Source organism: Plectropomus leopardus, chromosome 21 (genome assembly GCF_026936395.1).
Source record: "Plectropomus leopardus strain MGB_pleo_1.0 chromosome 21, ASM2693639v1, whole genome shotgun sequence".
In the NCBI taxonomy this organism is placed as follows: domain Eukaryota; kingdom Metazoa; phylum Chordata; class Actinopteri; order Perciformes; family Serranidae; genus Plectropomus; species Plectropomus leopardus.
The window spans coordinates 16,565,656-16,591,202 of NC_142196.1; the positions used below are offsets into that span (position 1 = coordinate 16,565,656).

At 38.1% G+C, this 25,547-nt stretch overlaps 1 protein-coding gene across 2 annotated transcripts in view; it reads left to right on the forward strand.

Moving 5' to 3' along the window:
* The first annotated feature begins 8,574 nt into the window (after positions 1-8,574).
* The window catches only part of vipr1b (vasoactive intestinal peptide receptor 1b), a 63,853-nt gene continuing 46,880 nt past the window's right edge, over positions 8,575-25,547 (forward strand). The window contains exons 1-2 of one of the 2 annotated variants that reach the window (XM_088072036.1): positions 8,575-10,130; positions 21,461-21,592. The gene's annotated coding sequence lies outside the window, so the exon portion shown is untranslated. The remainder of the gene's footprint in view (positions 10,131-21,460; positions 21,593-25,547) is intronic. The other variant, XM_088072034.1, reaches the window with a different exon arrangement.

The following is a 25,547-nucleotide window of genomic DNA, read 5'->3' on the forward strand; positions in this document are numbered from 1 at the left end:
AAATATACGAAATATAACCAAACTTCTTCGAAAAATAAAGACTTAAACAACAGGGTGATAACAACTATCTTAAGTGACAGAAATCCTCTATTGTCTTTGGGAACAATTTGTTTGATGTGTACTTGGAGTTGACAGAGATATTTAGTGCATAAAATAGTCTTGGGAGCAGAAAATGGGAGCAAAAACTGTGTTGCGTTTAAATTTTTGTTCAGTGAAAAAAGTGGTGTCGAATTGCATATAACATATACAATAACCTGAACCTAACCTTACATATATCCTTAATTATTTTATTTGTTAACCTAGATCAGCAAATTTTTATGTGCTGTATTCAGACACCTTTTAAAGGCATTTAAAACCATTGGAAACTAAGCAAATGAGTTTAATTTATTTCCAAAATATGCAAAAAAAGGCAATCAGTAACCTGGCAAGAAATGTCATGCAAATTACAAAAAACAGTAAAAAGGTGTCCAGAAAACTACATTTAGAAATATTATGATTGTAATACATTTTTCTATTCTACCTTTTTTGGAAAACTTTCAGGGGTTTTTCTTTTATCTTTGACTAATTTCATGCTCATTTCTTGTAAAGTTGCTACTTGAAGTCTGTTTGTGTTCTTGAAAGAAATCAGGCTTCTTTTCTTAGGTTTCAAAGGGTTAAAACATACATTTAAAATGACTGTCAACATATAGTAACACATTTATAAAAGGTACATTTGACATGACTATCAACACAAGTAGAGAGTCCGCATTAATACATAAGAGGAAGTAAATACTTGTGGTTAAAGTATAGTTGGTGGTATCATTCAGTTAGCATATGACTGATATGATATATAGATAACAGTTAATATTCCCACACTGACACAACACAACACTCTGGTGGGCATAAAGTCATACCCCCTGTGATGTCATCAAACATTTACTGACCTATGTCACCAAGACTGAATTATCTGCCTGTATGTGAATCTATTATCTTTTATCTATACCACTGAATAGTTCATGATACACTGATCCCAACATGTTTCTTAACAAGGAGCTTGGGATTGCTCGCGCTGATATTTGAAGAAGCCTTGATCTGTGGCGCAGGGATTTAGCTGTTACAGGCCGCGTGAATACAGTGAAATGATGGCCCTTCTATTCAAAGTCTGTTTCTGCAGGCTGTAAAATCGCAGCTGCAGACTGGCTGAGAGAGCCACTCAAAGTAATCAACACCCCTGACTTGAATACAAACAAGATGAAAAGAGTTTCCTCTCCACGGTCGAGCTTCAACACACTGCTAGTTTAGGAAATGTATCTCCCCTGAACGTCTAGTTTTAGCCGTGCCCTGACTTGCCTCTGGGCAGGATCTCCTTCAGAGAAGTGGAAGCTGCTCCGATCACCAGAGCACACCCAGGGACGGCCTCCCAGGTCTTTAATTATAAAGCATGTCTGTGACCAAATATGCTGCCTATAACATCTGCACAGTCAGATACATCTGCTCTGTGTCCATGAAAAGAAAAGGGGGAGCGAATTGTTTTAAGATAAAGGTGTTGGATTATATGTTTGATTTGTTTTAGTGAGAAAGATGCCTCCTGGTGAGCTGGGAGTAATTTACTGCAGCAGGATTGTAAACTTTATGCAGCATCCCCATCAGGGAAACCCTCAGTTCAGGCGAGACAATGAATAAATAATTACACTTAGACTAAATTCAGTCATGGGATCAGCTCGGCAAGGCTGGAATTAGGCCCTCCTCTGCAATCTAACTCACTTCACCATTTGACAAGAACAGAATACAAAAAATGTGGATATGGCAATTCAGATTTGGGAGGCAGTGGAAGAAAGGTATTATAGATTTTTTTGATTTTAGTTCATTTTAATTTTAAATCTTTGACCTGCAGGCACAAAAGGAAAAGTCAGCGGAAAGTCCAAATATCATGAATATCAGTATCACATTTCCAAGTTAACCATCCAGCAGTTGTTAAAATATTTCAGTTGGACAAAAAATAACCAGCTGACCGATTGACCATGTTATCCAAATAGCCTTGCAGTAGATAAATAACTCATAACCAGCCAAAAAAGCAAAGTGGACAGGCTGTGTGTTTGTGTCTGCTGCCTTAACTCGAAATCAAATGCAGAATCCCATCACTGGATAAGTCTAAGTGGTGAGAGCCACTGAATAATGCATTCATGAAAGTCTGCTTCACATGGAGCTTAATCTCAGCCCCCACAAACAAAATGCAATTTCTTACCCACACTGCTTTCCCTTAATGCGTCTAGTTTAAGTGAATTTGACACAGTAATGACTCATTTAGCCACCAGAGGTACCACGCTTAGAGGCTTAATTACAGATGGCAATTTGTGACAGTGACAATACAGTTTTTGTTTTAATCTCCAATGAGATTATTCATGAAATAACAATACAGAGAAGTGACTAAAGAGCTCTGTGAACTGGGCTGTGCATATTTTTGGTATATTTAAACCACAGATGCAGCAAAAGCTAACATAAGCCTCTTTTACTCTGCAAATATTTACATTTCTGAATGACAAATCCCACACGCTGCATTGTGAGCCTGAAGAAGCAGGAAGAAACAGTGTCACACTAAAAAAGGTGGCATCCGGTGACCACATTCAGTAATCAGAGTATATTAATTACTCAGTATTTACCTTTGCTGAGCTTCGCATGCCATGAATACATTTGTCCACACAAAGGCTATACAAGCTTTCAGTGATTAGTCTGAGTTTCACTTCTTGGAACAGACTTCAAGCATTGAGTATGATTTCCTTCCTTTGTTCATGTTGGCTCTGAGCATTTTTGTTTCGTGGCCAGCTGGCACAAGAGAGAATAATAAACTCTTTACAGTGAAGGTGTTGCTCCATGAATCATCCTTTAACAATTTAAGAACCCTTTCAGGTTGAAGTAAATAACAGGAAATTCATTTTTTGATATTTATTTTAGCATATTTCCACATAAACACAATCAATATGACAGGAAAATTAAAGGCATTTGGGCAACTTTTGCACCCAAATATGCACTCTGAATTCACAGCAAACAGCTGCATAACCCGAGGTAAACTCTACTGTTGTTTTACATCCTGGTTACACCCTTGTTGACAGCTAACAGACGACACTGACACACATATGGCCCAGACACAACATGAGTAAATCTGATAGTGAGTTTCATTGATTAATTATCCACATGAGTTACTGAAGAGTTTGTTCACGTAAACAGGCTGAATGCTCAAGTCACTGAGACAATAAATGATATACACAGCCAATGTGCAATGTGGAAATACACAGAGGAAGGACTGTTTAAATGTTGTAATATCGTTTATGAGTTTGTGCACATGAGGTCCTTTTGGATATGTGTTCCATCTATTGAGACTTAATAACTTCAATTCTTACCAACCCAGTCACCAGCATAAATGCTTTTTTGATTTTTGCAAACCACGGACAGGCTGCATTTAGCAAGTATTTTCACATTTACATTTCAATTTAAAATTTTAACTCTTGGTTAGGTTTCGGCACAAAAAGAAAAGGGAAAGGTTAGGAAAACATGATGTTTTGGCTTCCCGGTTTGGTTGGACATTTCCCCAAATATTTTTAAAAAATGATTGCTCTTGTCCCTACAAACACAGCTGGACATGTCCCGAACTGTTGTTAAAAATATCTTCTTGCATCACTACAAACATGGCCATGATGTGTCACAAACTGTCATTTAAAAATGGCCGCTTTGTTGCTACAAACACAACTGGACATGTCACGAATTGTTAAAAAATTCCTGGTTTTGTCACATAGCTGGATGTGTCCTTATCTGTCTTCAAAAATACCTGCATTTGACCCTACAAAAATGACCGTTTTCAAAAAAAATACTTACATTTGTCGCTACAAGCGTTATTCATCATTGTCTGTGCTAGGATAAGCAGTGCTCAATAAATGAATTATTTAAAAATAAATTACAAGGGATGGCATATCATTTCACTTATACTTTTAATGGGGTTTAATTACTTTGATTTTAGGGAAACTGACGTGAAGAAAGTGATGCATTTGTAATTTCTTGTTAATTAATTATATTATATTGGTCTTTTTACGTAGCCAAGCAGATGACTGACAACATAATAACACAATGACAACATGATGCTCTCAGTGTACCAGGACGGACCTGTTTCGTGTTCATTCGAGTGAGACGTCAAAGTGGGTGTAAAGACGTGTGTGCAATTGCTTTGACTTCTTTTTATTAACAGTTTTGTTTCGTCCCTGATATGTGATAAGTAGCACTCAAAAATAACCTTTGAATGTAACAATTAAAGAGTGAAAAGGAGGCAAATTGCTTTTCTGATACTGAAACTGAAGTTTATTATTATAAAAGTGGAAAGAAAATTTAACTTTCTAGTATGCTCTCAAAATTTAAATGCCACACCTTCCAGCATTACCCTGTATGGAGAGATCATTGCAATACAATAATACCTCCCTTGAACACATTAATTTAAATCCATGCTGACCTTTCGCCTTAAAGGCTTCTACTTGTTGTACACCTCAGCAGCTACTTGCATCACATCCACCCACCGTTTCCCACGTTTATTGAGTCCTGGTCCTCCGATACACGGTTGCACTGATGATTGCACACATGAGAGACTCTCAAAGGAAAAGCACTCAGGGCTGATTTATGGTGGACCTGTGTTTCTCTAAAAAATGAAGGGAAATGAATTATACTAGCTACATAGAGCAAATGTTCAGGGTTACCGTCTTGATGAGGCTTCTGGGAGAAAAAAAACATCATTGAATCTAGAAGTCCAATTATCTTTTGACAGCTGGTTTGGTAGCTTCACCTTGCATGTTCCTTTGTCAACTTAATTAAATAGGCTTGTTAAGAGTTATCACTTGAAAAAGAAATCAATGAACTGCCTGTGGGCTTCCTGGGCTCTGAGATATAAGATGGAGGAGGGGGAGAGGATATAAATACAGATATGGGGCCATCTATTATATTGGATTTAAAAGAAAAATCTTATTTTTCTTTAATAAATGAATAAATAATAATATGTAGCGTACATGTAAATATTATACATGTAGGAATAAGTAAATAATTTCAATTCAAAAATAATCAAAAACACAACCAAATTAAAATAACATAAATATGTAATAAAATAAAATAAAATGGAAAATCAATTAACTGTAACCGTTCCGCTACACTTTCTGATACTGACTGTTTAGATGTCTGCCTTCTCACCAATATTATTGGCTCTCAGATGATTGATTTTTGGAAAGAGACACTGCTGTTGAGTTTTTAAAATGTGTTTTTTTGCTGCTTTGAGCACCACATGTCGAGTGATTTACCAGCCTTAGTAATTGGGGAGAAATTCCTGTTTGTTAATAAATTGGAGAGTACTGCCAACAAAAAAGAACAGAGAGAAACTTTTAACTTTTTAAAAGACGACTTTGAGGTCTGCTTTAGCAAAGAGGAACAGCAACACTTACGGCGAGTAAGACGACACGCAGTCATGCTCTGGGGCTAAAGCGAACCTGGGAGGTCATGCCACTTTAATGAGTTTAAATGAAGATAAAGACACTCCACACTCAGGGTATTTCTAAACCATTAGACACCCAATCAGCTGATTTTGGTTGGAATGAAATCTCAGCAGCACACGCCTGAGAACCGCTGTAGCAGAAAAAACACCAATTAATCGGTTTCTCTTTCTCTTTGCTTCCCTGTCTCTGTGACTAAAGCTCTAAATCTGTTTCTCTCAAATCTAAGTTTAAAGACTTTTTGAGAAACTTTTTCCTCTTAAAAGTACAGACTGGAGGGAAATAAAGTTTGCTCCAGTGCTCAGCTGCAATGACACCACCAGGAAGACAACACAATCTGAGTAAAAGTCTATAAGAGGAGTGGGAAAATAGAAGATATAAGCTGCTGCCTCTGCTGAGGGAGAGCTATTGGAAATCAACAACCAATTTTCATGAAAATGAAACAGCGGAGAAAACGCTCAAGACATTTCTCATATATTTATATGCATTGCAGTGGAAGGACAATGATATTTAATTGAAACTGACTGCTGCCAATGTGTGACGTTTTATTTAATAGATTGGATCAGATCTGAAACAGAGGAAATCCTGTTCTGTTATGTGGTCAAGCAGTTTGCATCTTTTCCCACAGTGTAAAGCTACCAAGTTCCCAATGTGATTAGATTTTAAACTAAATATTAACTATTAATGAAAGTTTACATTTTCTTTAAGTTTGCGTTTACCACTTTAAGTCAAAGGATCTTGATGCGTTAAAAAAATTACGTATTTTCCTTATTACCTGTAGTGCTATTTTTCAGTCTAGATTGTTTGATGTTATTTGCTGCGTGTTTGAGATATTGCCCATAGAGATGTCAAAATAATTTGAAAAACTCAACAGCAAAGTCTCTTTTTTTGTTTGTTTTTTTTTAAAATTTTGGGTTGAACTGTCCCTTTTAAGCAATGTGAAAATTGCACTGTATTAAAAATACTCTATAATAATGCAATCTTATTCAGGTCTTATTTGTTGTTGAGGCCTGATCAGCTTTTCCAAATAAATTGTGATGCATGTTGCATGGTGTTTTTTTTGCAATGAGGAGGCAGGTAAAGTTGCAAAAATATTTGTGTTGCTGTCACAGATTTGAGCTTCAAAGCTTCAAAAATTACCACAGAGTTGAATCACTGTTTCTCTGACAGCCACAATACAGAATCCAACCATGCCTTATAAGGAGGTGCATATTTCAGAGCTATTGGGTTGCATTATAAAGGTGTTGCTGTTATTTCATCTGCTTTAGCTCATGTTGCTGTTGGCTTTTTATTTCATCACTGCTCTCAATAAGAAACAGTCAGAAAGGCTTTACATTTTTAACATGTCTCTGCTGTCTCCAGGTGTCTATAATGTTTTTGTTCTCTCTGACCAGTCAATCTGAAACATTCCTTTGCTTTATTTTCAACTCCACTGGTCCATATCATCCTGCTGCAAACACATTTCTGGGTTCTTTTCATGCGTGTTGAATTGAGAACTGACAATGTCATTGCACAGTGATTTAGTGAATGATCATGTTAGCAGTGTGCATCATTCACTGTGTGAAACAGCGTCCCTCCTCCTGCATCCGACTATCTTTCACCAACACAAGTGTGAAAAACATATCACCATCAAGTCCACAGAGGGGGAGAATCATTAAGCCGATCAGAGCAGGGTGAAGCACTGGCTTGGACATGTTTATATATAAATCCAGAAATACAATCTGTCATGAAATAAAGCTCTATGTTTTAAAAATTAAAGTCCAGTAACGCATCAACAACTCTTGAGAGAAACTCTTGTGTGGAAAAGGAGACTCATTTTTAAATTTTAAAATCGGCACAAGGGGTCAAAAAGTGAGATTGCAGAGTTTGTAAGCTCAATTCACAGAAATAAATGAATAAAAATCCTCCCTATTCCAGTTTGTTTTTATTTAAAAGTTTTCCTTGGACAAACAGGCCACATTTTTAATTATCTGTGCTTTTCAATCTCAGTTAAAAGCCACATCGGAAGTTCAACATGGTTCAGTTTTATTCAGTTTCAATTAGAGTTTACAAACTCCTCAAGGCCACCTCAATTGGTGTTAAATTCCCCACAGATAAATACAAAGATCTTAAATTTAAAAGACTAATTATCTTTTTTGTTGTAGGTCAACCAAGAAGTTAGCACCCTGGTTCCCTTGACAAAATGCTATTTTCCCATTTGATTTAGCATGCCACATTCCCAAATTAATGAATAATGTCACAAAGTGGGCTGCAATGTGGTCGCTTGTGTTGTGAAGCGCTGTTCTGGTCACATTAAACATATTCTTCAGGTTATACTATGACACTTAGTTAGTGACCATTGTAGTACACTACTTTTACGATGCATTGTGGGATTGTTGAGTCCACTATTTAGGGTATAATAATTCCAACTGTACGCACTGTCTGACATCACTAAAAAATGGCAAACTCCTTATGTAGTGGACTACACCATTCAGCCAAAACATTAACCCATTCAGATACCCCGCTCATTTCATACATTATCCTGCTGACAGGATAAGTGCTGTTTCGACGAGGGGGGTGCAGTTGGTCTGCAACGGTGTTCAGATGTTTGGAGCACGTCAAGGGGCGTCCACATAAATGCCAAGACTAAATGTTCCCCATGAGAACTTTGCATTGTACTGCGATGATCAAAGTTATTTACTTCACCCGCGGGTGGTGTGAATGTTTTAGATAATTTGTATCGTGGGTAAAGAGGGATTTTAAACACAGCCACAAATAACTAAATAGGAGAAAAAGGCACGGCTGGAGTAGGTAAGCACTGGCATAAGGAGGGAAGCACAAGGACAGGATTACATTGGAGACAATGAGGGTGTGGCAGGCAGAGGATTATTCAAGACAGGTGTGCAAGGAAGACTAATGAAGGACTAATGAGACTGATACAAAGCGAGTGTGTAAGGCAGGAAACAGACAAAGGTAAGAAATAAAGTTTTATTACCAGCATGTAGTAAGGTACATTTAACCCTCTGAAACCAGGATCGACATCACTTTTCATTTGCTGTATTCAGGTGCTTTTCACAAGTATTTAAACCTTTGAACTTTGGGTTCCATTTATTTCAAAAACATATAGGAAAAAAGGCAACTTGGCAAGAAATCTTCTGCAAATTGAAATAGATTAGTTTATATAATGAAAATATGTTTTTTTTAAAAAAGCTATGGAAAATGTGCCATATTTCTAATTATCATAATTATTCTTTTAAAATCATTATCATAATCATTATTATAATTTGTAAATTTGGGTTGTTGTTGTTTTTTATATATGTAGCTATAAACACATGTGGCAGTATAGAGACCTGTGGGTGAGCCTGCCTAATAAGCAACACCACAGCCAACCACCAGATCTTAAATTTCCCTCGGGATCAATAAAGTACCTATCTATCTCTATCTCTATCAGAGGCGCACCCTCCTATAAAAGGGGCCGATCCCTCCTTGCCGCTTCTCTCTCGCTGCTCCTGACGGTGACGTCACTTCCGGGTCGGACCTTTGTGCTTGGACAGGTAACGCGGTTTGTCTGCTCACCTGCTGCTTTCGGCACATGTGGCCGGGAGCTGATGTTTGTGTGTCATGCAGAGCGGCTGACTTGGGGCTTCCAGAGACTCCTGTGTGTGTGTGTGTGTGTCACTTAGATGGCCTGCTGCGGTGAGTTTCTCTCCCTCTCTGTAAATTGCTAGTCATGACCGCGCGATTCTCTCCCTCTTCCTCTGGTGCGTCATACCCAGCCGACCCTGCTAACCGATCCCAGCAGCCCAAGAGTGTATGAGCGTCAGCTGCCCAACAGTGCGCGAGTGACGTCGGCATCAGCTGATCGGGTGCGGCGGGTTTAAAGTGACACATGGCCACAGCTACAGGGGGCCGCTGCTGCTTTTCTTGCTGCTTTTGACCGCTGCTGCTTTTCTTGCTGCTTTTGACCGCTGCTGCTTTTCTTGCTGCTTTTCACCGCTGCTGCTTTTCTTGCTGCTTTTGACCGCTGCTGCTTTTCTTGCTGCTTTTTACCGCTGCTGCTTTGTCCTTGTTTTAGGTGCTGCTTTTGGTGCTATGCCTTCTGTTTTTGCTTTTTCTATTTTTCTTTGCTTCTGCACCAAGGTTTTAATCACCATTAATTCACCAATTTTAATGTAGTGATTGAATAGTGGGGTTAGATCCCTCCCCACATTTGTTTATTTCTTTTGTTTTTGTTCTCATTAGTTACTTATTTAGTTTCTCTGCCTGTCTGCCTTATTTGTTATCTAATTTCTTTGGTTTTGACATTTTGGTTGGGCAGAGGGTTATTCTTTCAGTATTTGTCTTTATTTCTTTCATTTGTGGTTGGTAGTTTGTATTGTTTAGTTTCTGATTTGTATATAAGTTTTGGATATTTCTGTTCGTTGAATTTTGTTGCGACCCCACTAATTTTCTTTTGTTTTCCTCTTTAGTTGCTGAGGTCCGGTGGTGGTGGTGGTGACCTGGTGGTGGGCCCCCCCCCCCCTTCTCGTGTGCTGTGCTCCCCTGGGTTCTGGGTTTCCTTACCAAGTGTGTGCTGTGTGTGACTGTCACGTGTGTTTGGGTGTTTATATTTTTGGTTGGGGATTCTCCGCATCAGTCAGTAGCCCACGCACCCCGGTAAGCCTCAGCTTTAATTTAGTTCCCCCCGTTGATTTGTCCCTGTGTGAATGGTGTTTTAAATCGATTGTTAAAATAAAAAACGTTTGTTTGAACGGAACCGTGTCTACTCTGCCTTGAGTAAAATGAACTGCGTGCCTTAAATGTGAAATTGGTTTAAAACTAATTCCTGGAGTGAAACTCCCCAGGTGGCGTTGTTGGCAACAATATAGTTGAAGTGTACAATCTGACCAAAAACTCTTATACTCTCACCCCCGTCTCTCGCCACACACAGAATAAAGCTGTTTCATGTCAGTCAGCAAATCTCTGACACAGTTTTGCATTTTAAGGATGGGCTGCTAGCCCACAGTATGCTAACCCTTTTTCTCTCACCTTTGTCCAATCCAGATCTAGAAGGTTTTCACAGTGAGCCAAATTGTCCTTAGAGGTCTCTTCCTCGCCAAAACAAACAGACCTGGTGATTTAAAATGATCAAAAATTGAATAATGCAGTTTCGGTTTAAAAATGGATGTTTCTCCAATGCACTCTGGCATGTTGCTTTGGGCTGCTGGGTCAACAGACACAAAATGGAAGTCACCTCTTTTTTGCGATAACTTACGTGCAAAATGTTCAGGAGGTTTTCAGTGAGAGCCTTATTATCCACAAAGGCCTCTTCCTCTCCAAAACAAACGGATCAGGTGATTTTAGAAACACAATAAAGCGCTTTCATGATACAAATAGTGTATCTCCGGTGCTGGTCATTGCAGTTGGGCTTTTTACTACAGTGGCCGGCATAAAAACGCACATCTGTATCTGGAGCCAGTGACTGTTAAAAGTTACTGCATTGTGATGCAACATGTGGATCTCCATAAACTAGAAACCTGCTCTGAATGTAGACAATAACGGCTCATTCTAAGGTAACAAAAACAAATCCTTTCTTATATTTAGGCAATTATATACTAAAGTAAACACTTCTTATATTATGTTTTATTTCTGCCAATTCATCCCCCTAAATCTTACACAGTGGTCCTTTTGTGACTTAACCGTCTACCAAATTGATGTGTTTGCAAAATATCTGTACTTTTACTCCGTGTTAAGTGTTGCTCTCCAGCACTTAATCCAACGGTGTTCTCACCAGCTTTATCCATTAATCAAATATTCATATTTGTTTTGGGACTTTTCTTTCCCCTAAGTTCCTCACCTCCCACCTGTGTTTCTAGACAGGATGTTCACAGGAGGAAACTGAGGACAGGCTAGTCACGGTCAGGTTTATTTCTGGCTACAATCAAAGTCGGGCAGCTGGCTGGGATGTTTTGCCAGAAGGGTTGTCAGAGGCTGTGAAAGTAGTACCGCCCACTCTCTCTGTCGCACTCATAAAGCCACCAATTAGTGTAAAAGCTCTGTGGATCTTCTCTCTTTCACCTTGTGAATTTGACATTTGGAGCCGCATATAATGTTGTTGAAAAGCAGCCAGCAGCCTCTGAGATTCATCCGAGGGAATAAATTAATCCGTAGCAGATGCTGAGTCAGCCCTCTCTGGTACCGATTCAAGAGCCAGAGATGACAACAATATGTCTTGTAAAGATTTGTGTTAAAGATCCCTCCACTTTTTTTTAATCGTTTAGGAGGAAGAGACACAAAGTTTGAGAGAAACAATAAAGGTACATCTAAAGAAAAAAACCCAACACCTTTATGGTTCTCTATCATTGATCCAGTGTTTCAATTTGGCCCCAATTTCTCTCAGCCACTGAAAATGATTAGGTAAAGTATTGTGGTGGTAATCTGAGCTGTCTGCTGCTCATCATCATTTTCACAATCTGATCAGCCACAGTCATCTTCTTTGTTGACAGCCTCCTTTAAAGGATGTCCACTTGTTGACTTCAGCTGTTTTAGCTCAATAGGCAAGAAAATAATGAGATTTTACACTTCAGAGTTGCAGTTCTTACTCGCATGCACCATGTCCTCTGGCTGTGTTGCATTATGGTCTGTTGATGCTGCTGCCTCGTGAGATATTGATTTTTTTTCTTTTTGTTTTGATTCTGAGGGACTGGCAGTTGTACCTGACTGTAACTAGAAACATTCATATAATGTTGCATGGCCCCTCAAAAATGGGATTAAAAGCTGCTTTTTAACATCGGTGTAGATGATTCAGATTTTTCCTATAAATTGATGTTTTCTAGTAACACTAGTGTTGTTGGTTCTGCCACCTGTGTAGCAGTTTTTCTAATAAGAAAGGAACAATCCCAAATAATTAGGCAGGAAATTGTATTGTTTTATGACAGGTGTGGCATGCCCATAATGGGGCCTCACTAATCAACAGCTGGATTTATAATTTCCTTGCTAACGTCATCAGCATTGAGGTCACAATATTTGTGGCAAAATCCATCTCAAAGGCATGTTTGTTTCTTGCTTTAGAGGGTTTTTTCAGTTTGAATGGAATCTGCAGTTCCTAAATGACCCACTGTGTGTGTGAAGTGTGTGTGTGCAACATGTGTAAAGGGTAAATGAAACTCCTGCTCCAGTAATTGTATTGGAGGTTTCTCCCCTGGGTGCTTTAACAGAAGTGACATAGGGTCAAGCCTGTTGTCCTTTTGAGTGTGTCCTGTGAAGCGCAGCCCGAGGAAAATACACAAAAAAATGGTGTAATTTGTTCTATTATAGAAAATGATTGCTGTGACTGAAGCTGACAGCTGATGGTTGGCACTTAAGTCAGCTATATAGAGAGGCAGAGTTCCTCCGGTTTTGGTGAACCACCATGAGATTGTGCAGCACATTCTCACCCCAACTCATCAAACATTCACTGCTTGTTCAGTTCAGTTCACATCCACAAATTACACGCTATAGGTGTCCTCTGGCGTCTATTGTTCACGTTCTGGGATGGCTTGTCAGTTTACGCCTGATAAATGCATTGTGACTTTTTTTGTTCTTTAGTGTAAAATTAGCCCAAATGCAGACTTCTGGTTTAAAGCATACATTTTGAATTTTGACCACCCAAATAATGTCCAAATTGGCCAGGCAGTGGCTGAAATACTGTCAAGATATGCAGTTATGCAAATGTATGCAAATTGGGTATATTATGCAAATTGCCCAACATATGCAAGTTAGCATCCAACAGTTTCCTAATGTTTGGGACCCATACTATGCATTTTAATCAGAAAACTTTGAGGTACTCAACATTTCCGTGTGCGCGATAGAGCTCTATAGGCTTGCAAATATAGGCTAACAACATAAGAATAATGAAATATAATCCTGATAATAATCTTGTCAGGACAGTGGTTAGGTGTTTCAACGCATCTTGTACTGATTACAGATCAATCTTTACCTGTCTTTCTATTAGGTCACTTGAAACAGATGTCAGCCACTTATCAGTGATAAAAAATAAAACATAAATAATAATAATAATAATAATAATAATAATAATAATAATAATAATAATAATAATGAGCCCTAGTCAACTTCTACAATTTTCCAAACATTAAACATGTTTCCCTTTTTTTTTTCTCATACCCTGTTAGGTAATATGCTCAAAAAGACTATCCTTCAGGCTTGGTGAGGTCAAGCAAGGTAACATTGAATCATTTGAGCTATTTCCAGCACAGTAGGAAGTTTTATAAACCTTGTATATTTTCATCAAAAACCATTTACACTTTGTAAAGACAAGAATCAATGATGAGTGCCATCATATACAGCGGTCCAGAGGCTGCAATTTCAGTAAGTGCACATCCTCTTTCTGACCACAATCGAAGTGACAGCCGTGTGGTAATTCAGCAGCCTTATCCGTGACTGTCTGTGTGCACAGAGAGAAATGTCTTTAACAAAGCATCTGCATGTCTTCTGGTTAACTGGATCCTGCTGGACACCTGTTGTGTCAGCAGGAGGTTGTGAAAAGAAATTTATTTGACAGTGGTCTCAGTGCTTGGCGAAGGTGTGCTAGACTTTTATGAGTTCTGCTTGTGTTGATAAATAGCAGTTTTATTCAGAGCTGGCATCAAAGCCTGTGCAAGTTAATATTCTGTTCCACTCTGCATGCTTGGCTATGTACTGTGAGGCAACAGCGTAAACTAAATCAATGATGGAGGAGCAGAGATGCTGTCATAAAATAAAAAAAAAAAGTCCATGCCTACAAAATGCATTACATGGTGAGTTTGTTCACATGGCATCTAAAATTTACATCGATATTCTGTGTGTAGGTTTGGCTGTAAGTTGGTCATGGTAAAAAAACATCTCTGATGCTTTTTATTCAGATGCTGCTGCTGGCTGCAGGGCAGGTTGCCTGTGGAGAGGGCGCCTTTTTGAAATAAATGCAAAGCCTGACGCACGGACCCCCCTGAATTTCAATTAAATTAATCTGACTTGCAGACGCATTCTGGGAGGTGAAACGTTTGTTGGATTGAAAGCAAGTAAAAGATGTGCCTCAGAGGCACTTTTTTTTTTTATTTTAAAGTTCAGGTGATGATAACGAATAAAGGGTGTGACGCATGTGGAGAGGAAAAGACAGAATGAGTGTTTGCTGAGTAAATGTTGGCACTGAACATTTCTGCAAACCATTGATTTGTAACATTTGTACATTATAATGTGGCTGATATGTTTGAACTTCAAGCTTCTTTACATTTCAACATCACTGTGGTAAATGTGCAGTTATGTTTAAGCACAAAAGACATTTGGTTATGCTTAGAAAGAGACAGATGAGATGGGGTGGTTCTACATCAGGTCAAAAACTGTAAAAATAAAATAATAATAATAATAATAATAATAATAATAATCGGAGTAGGATCAAATCTTTGTCTTGATTAAACTTTTGTGGCATGAAGTAAGTGTGCAGGTGTTACTTTTTTCATGTATGCTGTGTTTTGGTAGCCAAGGCTACAAAACAGGAGACCAAAGACCAATGGGGGACTTCAGTGTAGCTATGGCCATTATTTTTATGCTTAAAATATCTGGTTTTGGTGCCACTGACATGACTAGAAGTGTTGCAGTGTCTCAACCGGTGTCGCTATCCACCGCCCCTGCAATGTCCTGATGAGAAAACTCAGCTCAGATACGTATAATTAGAACTGCGTCATGTTAGAAGCATTGATAATGATTGATAATACCTGAAACGTATAAGTGTGTGTTTGCAGAAACATACAAGAACAACATTTTCTTCTGGCCAGTGGGCCAGTGTTTAATCTGGATGTGGCCTAGAATGATGTTTGAAAAACAGTATTGATCTATGATGTAATCCTGAGGGTATGAAGATGAAAGACTAATATGTGTGGTCACTGGGGCAGCACAGCACCAAACAGTGCTTTAGCATAAGTGAGGATACTGCTCCCAAACAGTCTGACCTTTAATAATAACACTATCATATTTTTTATTTTTTTGCAATGCTTTTATTTTACTTTGTCCTTGTTTTGTGTAAAAATCTGCTCTGAACTGTTCACAGAAGCATCTACATGTTAACAACTCAATGCTAAGTGGCCTAATCAAGAAAAAGATTTTTTAAAGTATTGATTTGCTCTGCTGGAGTCAGATAGATGAGGTAAAGTGCACTGCTCGGAGGAGGTGCTGGAGTAATTTAGAGGCCAGTTTATTTACTGGATCAGATGAGCCATAAAATCTAGTCTCTCTAATGAAGATAGCGTACTGTCGAGGTCTCATTAGACAACCTTGTGGACTCTTATTCAATACAGAGAGAAATCCTTTAACTTTTGCTTTTACATGCAGGAACACACCTAAATGAGCACTCTAATATTAGCTTTGTGACTCAGCTGAATAGCAATGAAGTGTTTAAAAAAAAATTTATATATCAGTTTTTAGGTGCAGTGCCAAATATTCACCGGCTGCAGCTTGTCAAATGTGAAGACTTTTTTTTTCTTTTTTATTAATCATATATGATAGAACCAGTTTATGGCTTGATGTCATCGGCTTCCATTGAAAATGAATTGTAGTCTGTTGTTGTGATGCGTGTAGTGTTAGCAAAGTAAAGACTCAATTGATTTCTGTCTGTGTGACAACTTGATTGAAGTTGTGTTGATCAATTATTGGTACTCCTTGATGCATTGATCAGTAATTGGTAGTCTGTCATCGGACATATTCAATTTGAATCAGTTGCCACGGTCGTCAAGACGCCATCTGCATCCTGGCATGGCACTTCTGATCTCTGATAATCTAATAAGTAGTCTTAAGTAGTCTAATAAGGATCTAATAATAGGAAATAACCTTTTTGTTTTCTTAGGATAAAGGGTTGATTATCTCGTTATCTTGAGTTAGCAGCTTTAAAAAAATGTAAGAATGGTTATAATTATCTTCCATATATGCTATATTAAAATTTCCAAATGTAAAATGATGCTTCAAGTGTGCTAGTGTGTAAACAAAGTCGTCTACATGTAAGTAACACTCTTTTTATGTGTTTTACTTCACTTTTTGACAGATTGGGGTATCAATAACATATGTGGTCACAGATGTTGTTTAAAACCAAGTTATTTCATGCAACAAATTGACATTTAATTTCTAATTGTTATTTAACAAAAAATGTATTGACACTATACATTTTCTGCATTTTCCTTTTGAATAAGTGCAACTGATATAGTGTTTGTTTATTTATAATTTTTAGGTATATTTGTTGCATTTTTAAAAACATTTTTTTAGGCAAACTTTTGGATCATTTCCCTCCCTAAACACACTGTGTTGTAATTGTGAAGCCTCTCCCAGCATGCACCAGGCAGGGAAACACCCGGGACATGTTGCTAGTTTATGACAGCTCTACTTTGACTCTATTGTGCTGAGTTAATGAATATATTTATATATATATTTAAATAAACAAGCTTCTGCATGTGAACAGCTTTGATTCCATGGATCAAAACTAAGACTGACAACTCTGAAGCTGCAGGCAAACACAGGGAAGGTTCATTTTCAGTTCAGAGAGTATAAATGTCTGTCTGTAAATGTATTCACTGAGCCTTTAGCTCACACCAGCTGTCTGGGGCCCGGGGATCAACATGCCTGCAGTTGAAATTGTGACTAGTTTTTATTTATTTATTTAGTTTGTTTGTTTCCTCGGACAGCTTGCAATGGCCCGCTCCTCCCAGCAGTGATGTAATTCTACCAGACAATCCCATAAGCATATTGTGTCATCTCTGCTCAAAACAGAAAATCACTTGACTTTAAGATTATTGAATGTTATCTGGTGCGACATGAGCAGCTCCCGTTACTGCTGCTGCATGCTATGGATGCAGATTTGTGCATCTAGAGGTGCTTTGCTTTGTTGATTTGACAGTGAAGAGGTAGTAAACAATTGCAAAACATGTGACAAGTACTGTGCTTCATTTTGAAGCTGCACAAAAACACTTTCACTTATTCTCCCTCTGAACTGTATTGCTTTCTGTTAGAGACTGGATGCCATGAAAACTCAGAGTTCACGTTGATGATTTGCTTCTGGCTGTGCATGACTGATGATTAGGCTGCTTAGAGACAGAGAAAAGACTCGATCAGACCATTGTTTTAAGGAAAATGACATGATCTCGACTTAATAATATGATCAGCAGGATTGTGTTGTTAGTTGGATGCTGACTCAGTTGGGTGCCTCATTTGTTTTAGTAATATTAAAGAACAAAAATCGTATTTTCAGAATGTTACCAGACATTAAACTAAACAAGAAAGATACACAAAGAAGACTAAAAGTGCCAGTTTTAGGTCAACTGAAATAGACCAACACTGACTGATTGAGATGGTCTCAAAATGTCAATACCTGTGTGTCAAAGCTGCTCTGAGCCAGCGGCTCAACTTCAGGTGTCAAACACACATGCCAGATTCACAGATTTATTGTTTAAGCCCAAACTGTATATTTAATGAAACCTCTCTCGGGTCATTTTTCCGTCCTGTCAGATCTCTGCTGGCCTGCTGCTCTAAGATGACTCTGATGACTCCCTGCAGTTAAAATAAATGTTACTCAGCAGTGGAGCTGACACAGAGCCAACAGGTGTCACATGTATTATGAATACCTAAGAGAATATCTGATTTCATTTATTAAATATTTACTTTATGAAATCCAGCAACAGTTTTGTCAACTGACTTTGAATAACTTTGAAAACCTGCAAACATACTGTGCTGTTGTTATCATGCCAGTATTCCCCATGTAGTCAAGAATTATGAGGGTATATAATTTGAAGTTTTTTTGTGTTTGGCAGGTGATTGGGAGAATCAAAAGCTGCTCACACAGATGTGACATAACTAGTCACTGGACTATAATGTAACCATTTTATCTGTCACGGCTCTGACAAATGAAAGCTGTTGAACAAAGTCTTTCAGCAAAATTACTCTTATTCAGCAGCGCTGAGGTTTAGAAATGGACCAATTTCATTTTGATTGCCAAGGCAGCTCTTCAGGTGTCCTTGCAGAGCGTATTCAGTCGAGATCCTCCTGCTACTGTGAACACATATTGAACTGCACCTGAATTATATGTTATTAAAAGAGAAGAACAACACAGAGAAGATGAAAAGTAAAACAAAACCCTCCAGTGTGTATCACTGTGTATACATGGATTTTGTTACGTGTAACCTTGACCAAACATTTAAATGACATTCTTAATCATAAAACAGCTATAATTAGTTTTACATCATTTTAACTCAAATGTTCTCTAATTTTAGCACTAGCCACGCTAGCATTTATATGAAGCTGCAGACCAAGTGGCAACCTCCAGGGCTGAAAAATGAAGCAAATGCAGTGCCACTCACTCTACTTTTTCCCATAAGCCACCACTGTAAAAGAGACGTCTGTAAAAGTGTTGACAGGACACCTCGAACTGCAAACAAGATCAAGTATGAAACTGTTTGTTTGAAATTTTGAGTCAGTGAGGTTGTATATTAGTAAAACTTTCTTCAATCAGTCACATCATTACAATAGAAGATTATGATCATGTTAACAATCTTGGTTTTACATTTTAGCATAACATTTTCCACATATTGTGACTTTTGCTCATTTGCACCAAATAAAAGTAAAGCTGAGGCTGATGGGAACATCATTAGTTTTGCAAAAAAAAAGGGCTCTTGATTTAAAGAATTGCACAACCTAATGAAAGTTAAGGGATCACCAGTTACAATTCATCCTGATGGGAGCATGAAGTCTGTACAATATCAAACGGCACATACTGTAGTTTTACAGTAAATTTTATGTTATTGGACCATGGCGTATCTCTGTGGGTGAATGAGTTCGTTTGGATTTTTTTGCGTTTGTTGTTTTAGAAAAAAATAATTCCCATGTGATTTTTAGATGAAGCCTACAGGAAAAACAGCAGCTGAGTTAATGGCCATCCACATCTGATTTTGACTCACCGTGTCTGTATAAGACGTACGAAGCTTTCAGCTTACTCAAATGTGAAACTATCCAGGATAATAATGTAGTATTTATGTGACAAGTGTAAATTGAAATGCCGTCCCTTAGCATCCAGAACTGACACTAGAGGGATATCCAGAGCACAGTAGTTTGAAGCATTGGGCCTCTGGCCAAGCTGCCATATTTGTCGAGTTAGGAGTGAGACCTGGATAAACACTAGAGACGGGTGGGTGGATTGAATGATTGATCAGATGGAGCTGCCATAATTTCAGACATAACTAACACCACAGTCATATTTATAAATACAACCTGCATCATTTGTTAACAATATATGCACTTAAATTCAACGAACATAAATCCTTAGCTGCAAGGATTTATGAGCACCAGTAATACTTTCTTCTACTCCACATCCTTTTTTTTCCCTTCAGACATTGTGACACTGCAGGTCCTCCAATTACATTTCAAGGCCATAACCGTTCTACACTCCAGAAACACAATGATTACAGCAGGGCGAAGGTGAGGTCTCAGTGTGAAATAGCATTCAGCTGAGCTAATTTCCCCTCTGGGAGGTTGTGAGAGTGGAGCAGCTCTTTGTCAAAAATGGACACAGAAGTACCTGAAGGAAGTGATGAGTTTTGGTGGAGGAGGATACAGACACAGTGACTTTGGTCGGCTACAGTCACTTCGCTCCCATCGACATTTTTAAATCCTTCAAACAAGTGACAGAAACTTTTATCTTGTCAGGACAGTGGTTAGGTGTTTAAACGCATCTTGTACTGATTACAGATCAATCTTTACCTGTCTTTCTATTAGGTCACTTGAAACAGATGTCAGCCATATATCAGTGATAAAAAATAAAACAGAAAGCTCACACTTGCTTCCCTCCAGCAGCGGCAGTCTGTTAATGGTTTCATTATTGCCAAGTACACTCTGAGAGCAAATCACACAGGTAAAAAGAGGCTCTCTGTTGGTCCTTGGGGAGACGCTGCAGTCATTCCATCACCCGGCTCCGATCAAGTTACTGCAGATTCTTTGTGTTTTATCATTTAAATTTAAAAATATTTAAAAGCAGCAACTGTAAAATACTTAATTGCAAGAGAACCCTTTAACACCTGCATCTGCATCAGTTTTCTTGTGCTGTGTTCAGATGTCTTTCATGAAAATTTAAACCACACCTGAGAAAATTTGTTTGATTTCTTTGAAAACACAGGAAAAAAATATTAACATTTTCTTAAGGCCAGTTTCGTAGGGTTTTTTTGTTGGGGTTTTTTTTTTTTTGCTTATTTTAGGTATTTTCTTATAACTTTTTACTAATTTCTTGCTAATTCTTGGGCCATTTCTTATTGCTTGCTTCAGTTTCAAAGGGGTGACGTCTTGCACAGATTTTTTTTAAAAAGCATATTACTATTACCAACATCATTTACTTAAAGGTCACATGTGGTGGAATTTAAGGACATTTAATTGCAGAGTTTATCTTAACATACAGAGAGGGTCCTCCTCCAAGGAGTCCACCATGTTTCTACAGTAGCCCAAAATGGACAAATCTAATGTCGCCCCTCGATAGGGCCATTCGCACGTTAACAACAAAAGAATAAAAAGTACCAATCAGTAGCCACCATTAAGGCAAAATGGTCTTTGTCAGAGTTCTAGCTAGTAGCTATAACTGTCAGATAATTGTAGTGGAGTAATACAGTGTTTCCCTCTTTAATATTGTAGAGCAAAGGTGAAAAAGTCATATGAAATTGAAATACTCAATTTAAGTACATATACCTCAGAACTCTACTTTCATGGATGTACTTGGTTACTTTCCATTTCTGGTTCTGGCTTTGTGTTTGGTGCATGCAGAGACAAACATAAATGAGAATATATAGCTAGAATATAAAAACACCAGCTTAGCGGCTGTACCACAGCTGGCAGGCTGCTCTTCCATACCTCACCACAGAGAAAATTACGTTGGCTGTCAATGTGATTGCTGTCACCACACTGTGCCTCCATTATGATGCACCATGTTTATCGTGTTTTTCATGTTCTTCTTCCAGCAGCTTGCAGCCATGTTTCTACTGCAAACAGCACAGGAGCCAAAGTGCAAACTTGCCTTCAAGACATGAAGAGCCTTTAAGCAAGAGAGCTTATCCTAAGCCTCCAGACCGCGCTGAACGCTGGATGTTGAGGTTTGGCACTCACACATAAACCTGCACCTCCATTACTGACATGCAAGAACTCACCACTGAGCCAACTGCCTGGAGCCATATGTGCGGAAGTGAATCTCTTGTAAACTAAACAAAAGACGACATATAAAGTCTATATTCAGTACAGCAAAAAGAAAAGCCTTTGTGTAATGTATTTGTCTTTGGGAATGTTAGCATATTTGTGACTTTGTGCATCACCAGGCTCATCTTTTGGTTTGTGAGCATCACCCAGGAGGTAGCCTGGCCACTGGAGCAATTGCCTTAATTGTGTGAGGCTGCAGGAAGTGGCTCTTCAGTTTGCTTTCTGATTGCAGCAGCTCAGATAAAACCCCAAACCATATTGATTTAACGCTTGCCAAAGACTGTGTGGAGTATTTTCTTTGATCTTTGGATTGATGACACAAAAAAGCCAGAGGGCTGCAAACCACTTACATGACTCTTCTTCTTTTTCCTTTCTCCTGCCTTCAATAAGCTTTAAAATTCCCAGCCAGCACTAGTGCCTATGGTACAAATTAGACCAAGAGCCAGATGAATGGAGATGAGACTGACAGTAATACTTATCTATACAAAATGTACAATATTTATTTGTTGCAACATGGAGAAGCATCAAGCTAGATTGATGATGGAATAAAAATCCTCAAAAGCTGCATTTATGTTAGCTTCTAACTGTATTTATTGAAATCTCATTTTGGGCTGTGTTGCGGTGATGCTGCCTTTTTTTTGTGTCTCTGCTGCGTGCAGCTGAACAATAATGAAAACTCTGGCTGCTGACACTCAAACCCAACACATGTAGTGCCTGATCTGAACCAATAATGGCAAACTCATTTGTCCTCATTGTTTGCACATAACAAAGGAACGTTTCAAGGTTTCGAGCTTTAGTTTAACTGTCATTATACAAAACAGGTTTGTAAAATGAAATGCAGTTGTAGCATTTATATGTTTAAATTGGACAATAAAACAGGACAAAGTATATAAAGGTAGCACAAAAGGAAGGATGAACTATTTTTTTTGCAAGGAAGATATACAGTATACTCACAAATATGTAAAATATGTGCATATGTTTCTAATTTTAAAAGATTGACGTTTGAGTTTTAGCGGGATTTAGTGGCATCTAGTGGTGAGGATTGCAGATTGCAGCCATCTGAAACTTCTCCTGGTTAGAATTTCTTTAGTTTTCATTGTTAAAGAGGTTTTTATCAGGAGCCAAATTATCTGCAGAGGTCTCTCTGTCTTCAAAGCAAATAGACTAGTTGATTAAAATAGGTAAAAATGCTGAGTAAAACAGTTTCACGTTACACACAACTGTTCCTTCAGCCTGTTGTCATACCAAACTTGTGAAATACTGCTGCTTCTACAGTGCTTTTGGCAGAAGATAGCAACGGCAAAAGCCACCTTTTCCATTCACATAAAATGTTGCATCAAATAAGAATGCAGCTGGGCAGAAACGGTCCTGGTAAACATGTAAGGACGCTGTCAGGTTGAAAGCTGCTGATAACAATGCAATATACAGTAAGTAGTGTGAGGGCTGGTAGGAAGGGTGGTGGATGGGTCCAACAAACCCCAGACTTTCATGCAGGAGTCTGCTGTTGGTGTCCCATGTCAATGTGATGGTTTTTTTCTTTACCTTACCACGTTCCCCTAATCCTAATCACCCGTGCCAGCATGTGAGTTCATTGACATCCCAGCAATGGTTGCCATGTGCTTGTGTCTTCTTAACATAATCACATGCTGCGTCTTCCCACCATGTGGATTTGTTGACGTCAGTAGTATCCTGGAACATAAACAGCAGATGCAGCAGGATATCTAGAGCATAATATATAGACGCAGAAGTTCACTGCAAAGTAACAATATGTGACAACTTTGGATGAGAAAGTGTCGTTTTCTGTGACACTGTTTGGCTTGTTACTGGGGGTTACTGTGAGTCGAATTAGCTGCAGAGGTCTCTTCCTCTCCAAAAGAAAGCCAGTGATTTAGAGCTGTAAAAATAATGTTTAAAGCGGTTTCACATTTTTAAGAAATCTGTGTTATTCTGAAGCTCTTGCTGCTGCTAACTACACTGGCCAACATAAAAACATGAATGGCTTAATCTAGAGCTGCTGTTTGGTTTGTCCATTCTGGGGCTGCTGTAGAAAGATGGCAGTGCAACATGGCGGACCCTGCTCCTTAGATAGATATAAACAGCTCATTCTGAGATTACAAAAACACAAGGATGATAATAACAAAATTAATAATAATAATCACTTAGATTTATATTGTTCCTTTCAAGAAACCCAAGGATGCTCTACAAAACTGAAAAAAAATGAATAAATAATGAGTCTTATTCTCAGGTGATTATACACTAAAGAAAACATAATTATTATGTTGTATTCAGTTTCTGCCTAAATATTCCCCTTAAACCTGCATGCTGTTTCTTTAAACATGCATGTGTGTTGACAAAAAAACGCAGGTGTGGAAACTCACTTTCAATTTCCTCCTCTATTCACTCTGTACGTGGCTCAGTTGGCAAACGTCCTGTCTGCATGTGTTTGAATCACAAGCCGACAATGTCACTCACAAACACAGACACAGACACACACACACACACACACACACAGAGAGACACACACAACATTATAATACAAAGACTAATGCTCTCACCTTCACCTTGGATGAAGGTTTTTTTTTTTTTTCCTTTTTATTAATGGAGGTCGTGAAGAGATGCTGCTTGGTGCCTCAAATGACAAATAACAGCCACAATGGTGGGAGGATTAGTGGAAAAAGCATTGTGAGGACATAATAACAGGAGTTCTAATCATGTCAGACATACTGCAACCTCAGTTTCACTCTATTAAATTGTCCCGCTTTATTGTTCATACAAATAAATGATCCAGCGTTAAAAACAAAATGCTAAACACATGTATTAATATTTTCTATTACATTTGTTTAATAATATCATGCCTAAAAAACGTCCCTCACGCATTAATATGGCCGACTTGCTCAGATAGTAACCAGCAGGCAAAGATGGAATGAGGAACAAAGGGAAGGATATTTAATATTTGATAAGAGGTTCACTGATTATCATCAAAATTCAAAGAGATAGAATCAAGATTTATCATGCAAAGGATTTACATAAATCCCACTGGCTCCACTTTTTAATTTTTTACGGTGCACCTTTTAAAAAACTGATTCTAGAATAAACATTTGTGGATTCTTACATGGTGGAAATATGACACCGCAAGACTGTGAAGCTGTGATATATAGGCTTCTTTATATTAAAAAGTTGTTTTAGTTCACAAACAGAGTTAAATAATAACAATAATTAATACTGTAATTTGACTAAAAGTTTATTTATTTATTGAATGCTATTTGAACGTTTGACGGAGAACTGATATACATTTATTTTCTATGGGTTAACCCCTTAAAATGTAAGCAAATTGACTTGATTATTTTAGGTAGTCCATTTGCATTAAAATGTAACTTCATTCCATTTTCTGAGACCTAGACGAACAGTTTTTCCTACTTTTAAATAATATAGTCTTCTATTATTTTAGTTTTATTAATTCTTTGTCATCGATTGCCCCTTCAGTGTGGACACATCCTGACACTGGAAGCTCCAGATTGATTTAGTAGTGAAAGACTCTTTATCTTGCTGAGATAGAAATCCTTTATTTGGATCCTTGAAGTTTTCATGGTAGTCTGTTAATACATCACCCTCCCAGATGTAAAGGTCAAATCTGTCTCAAATGCAACTTGTTATGTAATGACTTAAAAAATGGTCTTTTTCAATGAAAAAGCAGCTCTTTACCATCCAGCTGAAAGAGGAGAGATACGTCCTTTCATAGCGTCAAATACACAAGATGTAGATGTTTACCACAAATCAAGTTGTCTAAGAGTATGTTCACTGCATCATCTTATATAAATTATATTTGATCCATGGACTAGTTCAACTGAAAATGTG